We start from the raw sequence: 12,044 nt of genomic DNA on the forward strand, positions 1-12,044 counted from the left end.
TTGAGCTCCAGGTGCCACTGAGGACAGGAGGCACCGACTCTCTGTAGCAGAGCTGGGAGCTGGGTAGGAGGAGATGACTAGAAGAGAGGGAAGGAGTGGCCACCACACTGCCGGCATGTGCCATATCACTGATTGCAATGCAGAAAGTCAAGTGCAGTGCAGTGCAGTGTGGTCTGGTGTTGGGGAAGAGGGGAGGTTTGGAGGCTTGTCAAAAGAACCTTCCTGGCTGTCAGGTACTGTATCAGCATTCAGTGATATGGAACATGCAGGCAGTGTGGAGGCCACCCCTTCCCTTTCCTCAGTCCTACCCACGGAGGCCCAGCCTGTCAAACACATAGAAGCTCAGTCCCTCCAGGCTAGAACAAGTAGCTGCTGCCCTCTTTTTGGTGAGAATTGATGCCTGTATACTGTGTGTATATGTGGATGTGTTTATGTGTATGTATTTATGTCTGTGTATACTGTGTGTTTATGTGTATATGTGATATGTGTGTATATGTCTGTGTGTGTGTGTGTGTGTGTGTGTGTGTGTATATATGTATGTGTTTGTGTGTGTAAATGTGGACGATTGTGTGTAAATGTGAGTGTTTGTGTGTAAATGTGTTTATATGTGTGTGTATATGTCTGTGTGGGTTCTGGTATGAATGGTCGACCATGTTAAGGTTGACATTCATTAGGATGACCACTATTGGTCGACACAGACATAGACTAATAGTTGACACATGAAAATGGTCGATACGGGACAGGTCAACACATAAAAAGGTCGACATGGATTTTTTAACTGTTTTTGGTGTCATTTTTTCCGTAACATGACCAGGAACTTGAATTAGTGTACCGTGTCCCCTTGCATGGCTCACTTCGCTCACCATGCTGCGGTTACCGTTCCCAATCATAGTTCATGTGGATGGTACAGTATGAGAAAGCTAAAAAAATCTATTTTTCTTTTTTTTTTTTTTAAAAAGCCATGTCGACCTTTTCATGTGTTGACCTGTCATGTGTCGACCATATGTCCATGTTGACCACATCAATGTCAACCAATAGTGGTCGACCTAGTGACTGTCGACTTTAATATGGTTGACCATCCAAACGAATACCGTCTGTGTGTGTTTATGTGTATACGTTTATGTCTATGTATATATGTGTGTATATATGTGTGCTTATGTACGTCTGTGTGTATATGTGTTTTTGTGTATATTTCTTTGTATACAGTATGTGTGAGTATATGTGAGTGTTTATGTACTGTATGTCTGTGTGTTATGTATGTCTGTGTATATGTGTATGTCTGTGTATATCTGTGTGTATATGATGCTGAGATGGGCGCACCTTGGCGGGCACGCCCAGGCACAGATGGTGCCACAAATAGTATGGCTCCATCTGTATGTGTGTGTTTATGTGTATATGTCTGTTTCTATATCTGTGTATATGTGTCTGTTTATGTATGTCTGTGCCTATATGTGTGTGAATCTATATATACAGTATATGTGTGGTGGTGGGAGGAGGGGGCGCCGTGACATGACCCTGCTCATGGTGTCATGACTCCACACTATGCCTGTGCTTCCAGCCCACAGTAAAATCCCCATCCATGCTTTTCCTCCCCACTTTAAAATCCCCTCTCTTACCATAAAAATAACCTCACCCCTTTAAGCTCACTAATGTCACAATCATGTTAAACACACTGTAACTAGATTGGCCAATCCTGGGATCGGTGGGTTCCCGTGATTTAGACCAAAAATAGGCCGGGCTTCAATCCCGGGATTGGAAGCTCCAATCCCTGTGATTGAGGGATCAAGCGGCCCTTTAATGCCAGACAGCGTAGAGCATCCTCAGGACGCTCAACGCTGCCCTGCTCCCTTCTCCCAGCTCTCCCTGCACAGCGTGATCTCTGACTCTTATGTTACGCTGCACAGTCACCAGCCGCTGAGACTGATGGTAAGGCAGTTATCACCCGCCGCCTCCTTCCGCTCCCCGTGCAGACAACAGAGCGCCCACTGCCCCCAACATCTGGATGAAGTTAATCTCCCACCCCCGGTAGTTTGGTGAGTTGATTTATATCTGTGGGGCGGGTGGGGTGAGACGGGGCAGGCGGACATGCAATAAGAAAGCCAATCCCGGGTATCCTGGGAATCCCAGGATTGACCATTTTTCAATCCCGGTACCCGGGATTGAAAAAAAGGGCCGGGATTGGCCACCCTACCTGTAACAACCCCACTCCTGCCTGAAGCTTTAACCTCGCAACCCTCTCTCTTTCAAGCCACCTATCAAATCCACAACTGTCGTATCCCACTGTAATATCCCTACTCCTCCAAACCCAATATTATATCTGCACCCCTCCAAGCCCAGTAAAATGTACTAACCCCTCAACACCTAACAAACAACTTTAATATTCCCACCCCCCCCCCCAGCCCAGTAAAATGTCAACATCCCTCCTAGACCAATGTAAAATCTTACACCCAACATACTGTACCACTGTAATGTCACCAAATTTAAAAAAAAATATGCACTAATTCAAAGCATAAACAATTTGTAAATAACTGTCAGTTTCTTCATAACAGAGACTATAATACATATGTACAAACTTATTTTTGGGGAAATTTTATGCATGATTTCCATGAAAACTTATTTTTTATATAAGTTTTAGACTGTTAACACATTAGATATCACAGATCTCTGTCATTAAGATGTTCAAACTGTAAAATATAGTCTTGCATTGCAGTGTTTCTATTTAAAAAGTTATGGTCCTCATTCCGAGTTGATCGCTCGCAAGGCGATTTTAGCAGAGTTACACACGCTAAGCCGCCGCCTACTGGGAGTGAATCTTAGCTTCTTAAAATTGCGACCGATGTATTCGCAATATTGCGATTACAAACTACTTAGCAGTTTCAGAGTAGCTTCAGACTTACTCGGCATCTGCGATCAGTTCCGTGCTTGTCGTTCCTGGTTTGACGTCATAAACACACCCAGCGTTCGCCCAGACACTCCTCCGTTTCTCCGGCCACTCCTGCGTTTTTTCCGGAAACGGTAGCGTTTTTAACCACACGCCCCTGAAACGCCGTGTTTCCGCCCAGTAACACCCATTTCCTGTCAATCACATTACGATCGCCGGAGCGAAGAAAAAGCCGTGAGTAAAAATACTATCTTCATTGTTAAATTACTTGGCGCAGTCGCAGTGCGAATATTGCGCATGCGTACTAAGCGGAATTTCACTGCGATGCGATGAAATATACCGAGCGAACGACTCGGAATGAGGGCCCATATTTCTTCTACTGTATCACGCAAAGAATAGGATTTACATTTTTTAATTTGTTTGTGTTTTTTTGATGGTGAGTTAGGTAGAAGTTAATGGAAATATATAAGGGAAATTATTTTTTTCTCATTCTTTCCTTAATCTCTGTGCTGCGTCTCCTCCCCGAACACATGGAGCCACTGGCGGATTTATAATGTATGTAATGTGTATGGTGCCCAGAGGCCCATGGGGTCTAGGGGAGCCCACACTGCACACCCTGCACCCATTTTTTTTCAATACTTACACTCCAGAGACCTGCATTGGCAGTAGCAGTGCTGCAGAAATCACCAAGAAAATGGTGCAGCAGACATTTTCCCAGCATTTTGCACATGTGCACTATGGAAATCACTGGGAAAATGGCCACAGCATCATTTTCCCAGAGATCTGTGCATGTGCACTAGACTTTGGGACAGCGCTAGGGTCCCCTAGTGCCCAGAGTATACAGCACTGCCGGGAAGAGAGGAGAGGGCCCAGACAGAGTCTGCACATGGTCCTCTTCCTGTCTAGGTGTGCCCCTGCATGGAGCACAATTTGGTGGCACCACAGATTTTCTCCACTTGTAAAAACATCTGACACTATAAAAATCCATACCTAAGCACCCATCTACTTTTCATTTTAGCTAAACTTAACATTGTCCTCACTAGGGACTTCACTACCCATTTAACAGATCAAATGATATCTTTGATTAATTATTAGATGAGCGGTTCATATTTTAGGAAATCCGAATACACCCGAACTTCTAGGATTCATGTATATCTGAGCATGGCCGGACTGGGACCAAAAATAGGCCCTGGCATTTTTGAAGCACACAGGTCCACCTCGGTGTCAGCATCTGACTCCTCCCCTTACTATTCCCGACTCCTCCTACTTCTTAGTCTATGCTCTTACAAATATAATTAATATTATAACAACATACAAGTGTACATCATTCTGTATTAAAATACACACAACCATTGGTTGAAGTGGAAATGTTGAAGTGGGGGTATGGAAAAATAAAGGTTTTAACTAAGCACGCGCGCTCCAGAAAAGGTGCATGGACACGCACGCGCCCCATTCACTAGAATGAGAGCGTCTGTGTGCACTCCCGGCGGGCCTAAGCGGCGACCAATCAGACAGAAAGTGTCCCACAGAGGTACTGTGTGTGCGCGCCGAAGGTGCGTGCGCCAAATATATGGGTGTGGCCAATTAAAATGGGACGTGATACACAGACATATGCCCCCAATAGTGCAGTGTCAGATCCACAATTGCCCCCCACAGTGTCAGGTATACAAATGCCCCCACAGTGCCAAATCCACAAATGCCCCAGAGTGCCAGATCCACAAATGTCCCCACAGTGCCAGATCCACAAATGCCCCCACAGTGCCAGATCCACAAATGCCCGACAGTGCCAGATCCACAAATGCCCCCACAGTGCCAGATCCACAAATGCCCCACAGTGCCAGTTATACAAATGCCCCCACAGTGCCAGATCCACAAATGCCCCCACAGAGCCAGATCCACAAATGCCCCCACAGAGCCAGATCCACAAATGCCCCACAGTGCCAGGTATACAAATGCCAGGTATACAAATGCCCCCACAGTGCCAGGTAAACAATTGCCCCCACAGTGCCAGGTATGCAAATGCCCCCATAGTGCCAGCCAATTGCCCCCACAGTGCCAGGTAAACAATTGCCCCCACAGTGCCAGCCAATTGCCCCCACAGCAGTGCTGCAGTTGCTTACCGCTGCTGCTGCTCCTCCGGCTCCTCCAGCTGGGATGTGACTGAGGTTGAAGCTAGATCCAAGTGGGCTACGTGAGGCTGTCAGGAGCTGAGAGAGCGCCAAAGCGGCTATGTCTGGCGGCGTGTAGCGGACTTCAAACCAGCCACCGGTTCGTGAGCCAATCAGAGCTTGCGGACCGGCAACGGCGGATCCTGATTGGCTGCCGGTCCGCGAGCTCTGATTGGCTCACGAACCGGCGGCTGGTTTGAAGTCCACTATACGCAGCCAGACATAGCTGCGCTGGCACGCTCTCCTCCCCTGACAGCTGAGACACGCTGCCGCTGGACTGAGCGGCAGCGTGTCTCAGTGAGCGCTCCAGAAAAGGTGCATGGACACGCACGCGCCCCATTCACTAGAATGAGAGCGTCTGTGTGCACTCCCGGCGGGCCTAAGCGGCGACCAATCAGACAGAAAGTGTCCCACAGAGGTACTGTGTGTGCGCGCCGAAGGTGCGTGCGCCAAATATATGGGTGTGGCCAATTAAAATGGGACGTGATACACAGACATATGCCCCCAATAGTGCAGTGTCAGATCCACAATTGCCCCCCACAGTGTCAGGTATACAAATGCCCCCACAGTGCCAAATCCACAAATGCCCCAGAGTGCCAGATCCACAAATGTCCCCACAGTGCCAGATCCACAAATGCCCCCACAGTGCCAGATCCACAAATGCCCGACAGTGCCAGATCCACAAATGCCCCCACAGTGCCAGATCCACAAATGCCCCACAGTGCCAGTTATACAAATGCCCCCACAGTGCCAGATCCACAAATGCCCCCACAGAGCCAGATCCACAAATGCCCCCACAGAGCCAGATCCACAAATGCCCCACAGTGCAAGGTATACAAATGCCCCCACAGTGCCAGCCAATTGCCCCCACAGTGCCAGGTATACAAATGCCCCCACAGTGCCAGGTAAACAATTGCCCCCACAGTGCCAGGTATGCAAATGCCCCCATAGTGCCAGCCAATTGCCCCCACAGTGCCAGGTAAACAATTGCCCCCACAGTGCCAGCCAATTGCCCCCACAGTGCCAGGTATACAAATGCCCCCACAGTGCCAGGTAAACAATTGCCCCCACAGTGCCAGCCAATTGCCCCCACAGCAGTGCTGCAGTTGCTTACCGCTGCTGCTGCTCCTCCGGCTCCTCCAGCTGGGATGTGACTGAGGTTGAAGCTAGATCCAAGTGGGCTACGTGAGGCTGTCAGGAGCTGAGAGAGCGCCAAAGCGGCTATGTCTGGCGGCGTGTAGCGGACTTCAAACCAGCCACCGGTTCGTGAGCCAATCAGAGCTTGCGGACCGGCAACGGCGGATCCTGATTGGCTGCCGGTCCGCGAGCTCTGATTGGCTCACGAACCGGCGGCTGGTTTGAAGTCCACTATACGCAGCCAGACATAGCTGCGCTGGCACGCTCTCCTCCCCTGACAGCTGAGACACGCTGCCGCTGGACTGAGCGGCAGCGTGTCTCAGTGAGCGCTGGACCAGCCCACGTGGCCATCGGCCCTTCTGGCATTTGCCAGAAGTGCCAGATGGCCAGTCCGGCCCTGTATCTGAGCCATGGCTCGGGTTTTGCTTCTAGATTTGGCTTTCAAATCAAGGCACAATGTTGTCCTCCTGTCACTGGATTCTTGTGGGTTTTGGTTCCTATATAAGAGCCTTGTGATAAAGCTAACTATTTATCTTATAACATTCACAATAAATGGGTAAGAGACACAGTACGCAATTGGCGTATGAGGTACCGTAAGGGTACGCACTTAGCGTAGCATACGCTCGGCCGTGATCGAGACGCACATGCGACACGCTCGTTCACAGCTTAATGCGTGGTGTCGGGCACGCTATAGGCGGTTGACTACCGTAATGCTACACTACCAGCGTAGCGTACGCTCGAGACCACGAGGAGATCACGAGCGGCGCAGACGCTCACAGGATGACAATCAGTAAACCTTGAATGTAACGCACCGAAAGGATACTCTTATACTGTAAACCTTGTACTGAAATATTGTAGCGATATAACGCTGCTTAACCTTGTTAATACTAAAGCTGATTTGAGCGATCGAGACGCTCCTATTACCCTCTGCAATGTAATGAACACGCGATACCTTGCTAAGGTTCCAACACCTTTACTAACAAGCTTTTAGTTATATTGAAAAGGGGAAACAGTTTACAAGTCATACACTACAAACTAACATATAATTCTAACAGAATATTTAGACAGAAATATACAATAGCGTCACAAACTCATACTATAACAGAGAGAGAGGGAATGGCCAATACAAACAGAGAACAAGTTGATTACAGAGAATTACTTACACACACTGGGAATGATCGCTGCGCAGCTTCTGGTACCAGCTCCAAGTTAGTCAATATGAAAACCGTTTGTGGAGAGTGAGAGAGCTGCCCAGGCTGGCTGATCTTATATACACTGAGTACAGTATACTACAAAGGGACCTACAATCTCATTGTTCATTGGTCACAGGAATGTCTCCCTGCATCATAACAAAAGGTCATAGGTTAGTTTGAACAGGTGGGCTGCGACTATATCAAACTGCTCAGGTGGGAGGGAATCTGAAGATTCCCGCCGCATGGGTAATGAATCGCAAATATAGTAAATGTCCAGAAAATACTAATGGCTATAACTATACGCAGGAGCAATTAATCTTTACCTAACCAGCACCGGATTGTTTCTAATAAAAAGTTCTTTTGTTAGGTACCAGACACAGCTGTTCAAACCCTATCTGACCCTTCGTACCATACAAAGAGGAATTCCTCTGTCCAGCGACCATCTACATGAAACAAACTTACAGTCATTATTAAGGGGAACATTATCTATAAAACATACTATTTGGTTTTATTATTTAACAATTGAGTCGCCCGCTAGACGCACACAAACTCTACCGTAAATGCACATACCACGCGCTCGAGCGCATGGCCGAGGCGCCATCACGCGGCTGCGAGTATCCGCACGCACGGGAGAGAATGTGCACGTGCAGCAGGCACGCGCATGGGGTGGATATATGGCAACGTGTAGCATGATATTTTTCCGACTTTGACAGTCCACCCTTTGGCAGTCATCAATAACTGCCACTTCCTAAAACAGTTCAAAAAAGAAAAATATATGTCATATGTAAATACATTTCTATGATTAGGTAAGGGAGAAGAGGATCAGGTGGGAAAAAGGTATGACCTAGTGAGATAGTAGAAGCATGTGTGTATGAATCCATGTTTGAGGAGTCATGTATCATCGTGCCGTACGTGTTTTAGATCAAGCTTCGAGGTATTGCGAAGTATACTTTTGAATTCCTTCTTATCCCGTATCAAGGGTCTGTGGATGGGCTGTCAAACTTTACCGAGCTCTTTTCGGCTTTTGGTTGTAACAAAATGGGGGAGCACATTTTAGTTGATGATACATGATTGGGGGGATATGTGAGTGCTGATATCTGTGCCTATATTCCCTATTGACTATGTGTGTCATTACCTGAAGATTGTAGAAATGAAGATAAGAAGCAATTATGGTAAATGCAGTCATAAACTATGTGAGTTTAATATACATTTGCCGATTGAGGTCTTGTCTTGTGTCTTGTCTCGATGTACATGTTGACTGTAGTCTCCCGATGCTTTTGCTATAAATGGTGAGCAAAAAGCTTTCTCAATGTCCATAGACTTACAATCTTTAAAGTATTGGGCTATCGTGAAAGTTAAAGTCACTAGGGATATTGGGGGTCTATGGCATTGTCCATCAATGGTCTGTATAAAAGAGGTTGTCAAATTCTTCTTCCAAACAGATGTCTTTGTACCTTGGAGGAAAACAAAGGAGAAACGGGTGAAAGAAACGGACCGTGGAATCACATTTTCATCACAACATTGTCTCTATCGTTGGGTCATACGTCAAATTAGTTGTTGTTAGTACAGTGTCCTCGCTCCTTAGACTCATCACCCTGGTATTACTTTTACGCTTCGCTAAAACCCGAACGCATCTAAATATCAGGCCAACCAATATGACGACTCCCAGAATACACAAAAGAAATTTCCCTACATCCATAATAATACCTTAGGCCCATTCTCCTAAGCCCGAGAACCAATTTCGTGGGTTCAACCATGACACCCAACTGGTCAGCTCATTACCCACAGCAGCGATTGTGAGATTGTGTTTCCTTCGAAACTCCCACTTTAATTGTAAAATGTCATCCATCTTTTGGTCTATGACCTCGGCTGGGTCCTCCGTGCTGTTTGTAATGTACGTGCAGCACTTTATTCCATATTGAGTTGCCAGGGTAACACAATACCCGCCTGTCACAGCTGTGAGGTAATTGAGAATCATCCTATGCTGAACCAGTTCTGTTTTGTAGGCTTGTAACTCTTTCCCAGTGTACCTGAATGTGTCGTCATACATTTCGGTGATATTGTCTAATAAATTTGCAAGCGCAGATATATATTTATAATTTATCATTCCTCTGGCGGTACGAGTGATATCTAACGTGATTAGGAATTGAATCCCGGTGGATTCATGGATCAGGTCAGAGGCCGGATGCTCTGTTCTCTCTATCAGGTGCCGTTTAACGGTGTGCTCGTAATGAGTGTGAGTATAAGGAGCTTGGGCACTGCGGTGAATATCTTTCATTTTGTTATGGGTTACAGTCATTACTTCAGGCAGTACTTTTCCAATATAGCACAATCCCTCTGAGTTTTGGGCAAGCCACTTATACGCCTTCCTCCCACATATGAAATATGCATCATCGGGGAGAACATATGGGACGGAGTATGACATTATTATGTTACAAATTTTCCATGTGAAATCTCCTAACCCTAATTCTCCCATCTGTTTAGTACACGTATCAGTTTGTACGATCTGTGCACAGTATCCTGGTGATACCTCTCCAACTCGCATGGTCCTACTTCCTAAGGTGTACCTATACCGGAAAAATTTCCTATGGTCGGCTATCTGGCGTATAAGTTCTGTGTCTATGGGCATTCTGTCGGCTCTGTATGAAAAGGTCATGGTTTGATTACTCCATGACACTTACCAATTTCCCGGCTTTCGGGGATTGGAAATGTTAAAGCATACTAAAGACCTATCCACATGATATTGGTGGAGCTTCAAACTAGGAGGACTAGAGATATTAAACCTCTTGTCCACCGGCCTCCCACCACTTAGCTCAAGTACCTCTCCTACAGTTAATGGGAATGGTACTAGTCCTGATTTGCTATGGCCTTGAGGTACTTGAGAGCATACCCAACAGTCTGTCTGATTTAACACTTTACCCACTAAGGAGTGATAGTCACTCAATGGATGCCGGTCCATGTGGACATTAAAACTGGACTGACATTTCTTTATGCACCCATCCTCAACTATATTGTCACAATGCCTACAGATGCAGTTCTCTTCAGCTAACAATCCTTCACAATTCCTTCTATTGTCAATGCTACCAGATCGTTTTCTGATACTCGCCTTTACTCGGAGATTATGTTGTTCTTGGAAATCTACGCCTGCATCCTGGTCATCAGAACCCATTCCTGATCCTTTCTCGACCTCCATGGTACTCTCACCGAAACAGACTGCTCTGGTCAACATCATGGTCAACAGGAAAATCCGGATCACAGTCTCTTGGGGCAAGTCCATCTTAGAGGAGTAAAAGGAGAAAAATAAGAAGGGGGAAAGGAAATAGGAGGGAGGTGGGAACTGGAGAAAATAACAAATGGGAAAAAGAAATCTGGCTCGACAAGCTTCCGGTCTTGTTATTCTCAGCGCTCAGGTGTCGTCTCAATCCTCCCTGAACAGACACTCTAGTGATACAACCTCTACCGTCTGTTCTTTATCACGGGACCTCTCTGGGTCAGTGACCTTTTTACAATGAGACGAATGGACCCAAGTCTCTCTCTCGGCAACCTTCAAAGCAGTTGTGCTGGTCAATAAGACTTGATATGGTCCTTCCCATCTGTCAATAAGGCAACCTGAGCGTAGAAAATTCCGTATCATTACATAATCCCCAGGTTCAATGTCATGACAATTACTGTCTGGCAAATCAGGAATCACCAACTTTAGATTATCATTCTGATTCCTCAATTGCTTACTCATCTTAACCAAGTACTTTACGGTTACTTCATTGTTACATTTCAAATCATCCTGGAGGTTAATCATAACATGGGGTTGTCGACCAAACAGAATTTCAAAAGGAGACAGATTTAGAGGGGACCTGGGAGTGGTTCTGATGCTGTATAGTACGATTGGCAAAGCTTCAGGCCATAACAGTCCTGTTTCAGTCATTACCCTGCTCAATTTATTTTTAATAGTGCTGTTTACTCTTTCCACCTTCGCGCTCGCCTGGGGGCGGTACGGAGTATGCAGCTTACTATTAATTCCCATCAACTTACACATTGTTTGAAAGACTTCACCTGTGAAATGGGTACCCCTATCACTTTCAATTATTCTAGGGATACCGTACCTACACACAAATTCCAGCACAATTTTCTTTGCAGTAAATACAGCGGTATTTGTGGCCGCAGGAAATGCTTCAACCCAATTTGAGAACACATCAATACAGACCAATACATATTTTACATTTCTACAAGGTGGCAATTGTATGAAATCAATCTGTATTACCTGGAAAGGACCATCTGTCGGAGGGATATGGGATGGCTCTGTTGGTATTGCTTTTCCGATATTCTTCCTTAAGCAGGTGAGACATGTCATTGCTCTTTTACCCGCATGGGAGGAAAATCCTGGGGCGCACCAATAAGCTCTTACTAGCTTACACATTCCTTCTTTGCCTAGATGAGTCAGCCCGTGTGCTGCTTCCGCTAGACTTGGAAGGTATGCTCTGGGTGCCACTGGCTTACCATGTCCATCTGTCCAGAGTCCTGAGGACTCCTGGCCATATCCTTTTGATCTCCAGACTGCCCTTTCCTGTGGGGAACACAAATTTTGCATTTCACACAATTTCTGTGTGTTTACAGTATCAAATACCATCAGTCGTGTACTATCTGTTTGTATGGGGTTACCGGCTGCTG

The sequence above is a fragment of the Pseudophryne corroboree genome, chromosome 4 (genome assembly GCF_028390025.1).
Source record: "Pseudophryne corroboree isolate aPseCor3 chromosome 4, aPseCor3.hap2, whole genome shotgun sequence".
NCBI classification, from domain to species: domain Eukaryota; kingdom Metazoa; phylum Chordata; class Amphibia; order Anura; family Myobatrachidae; genus Pseudophryne; species Pseudophryne corroboree.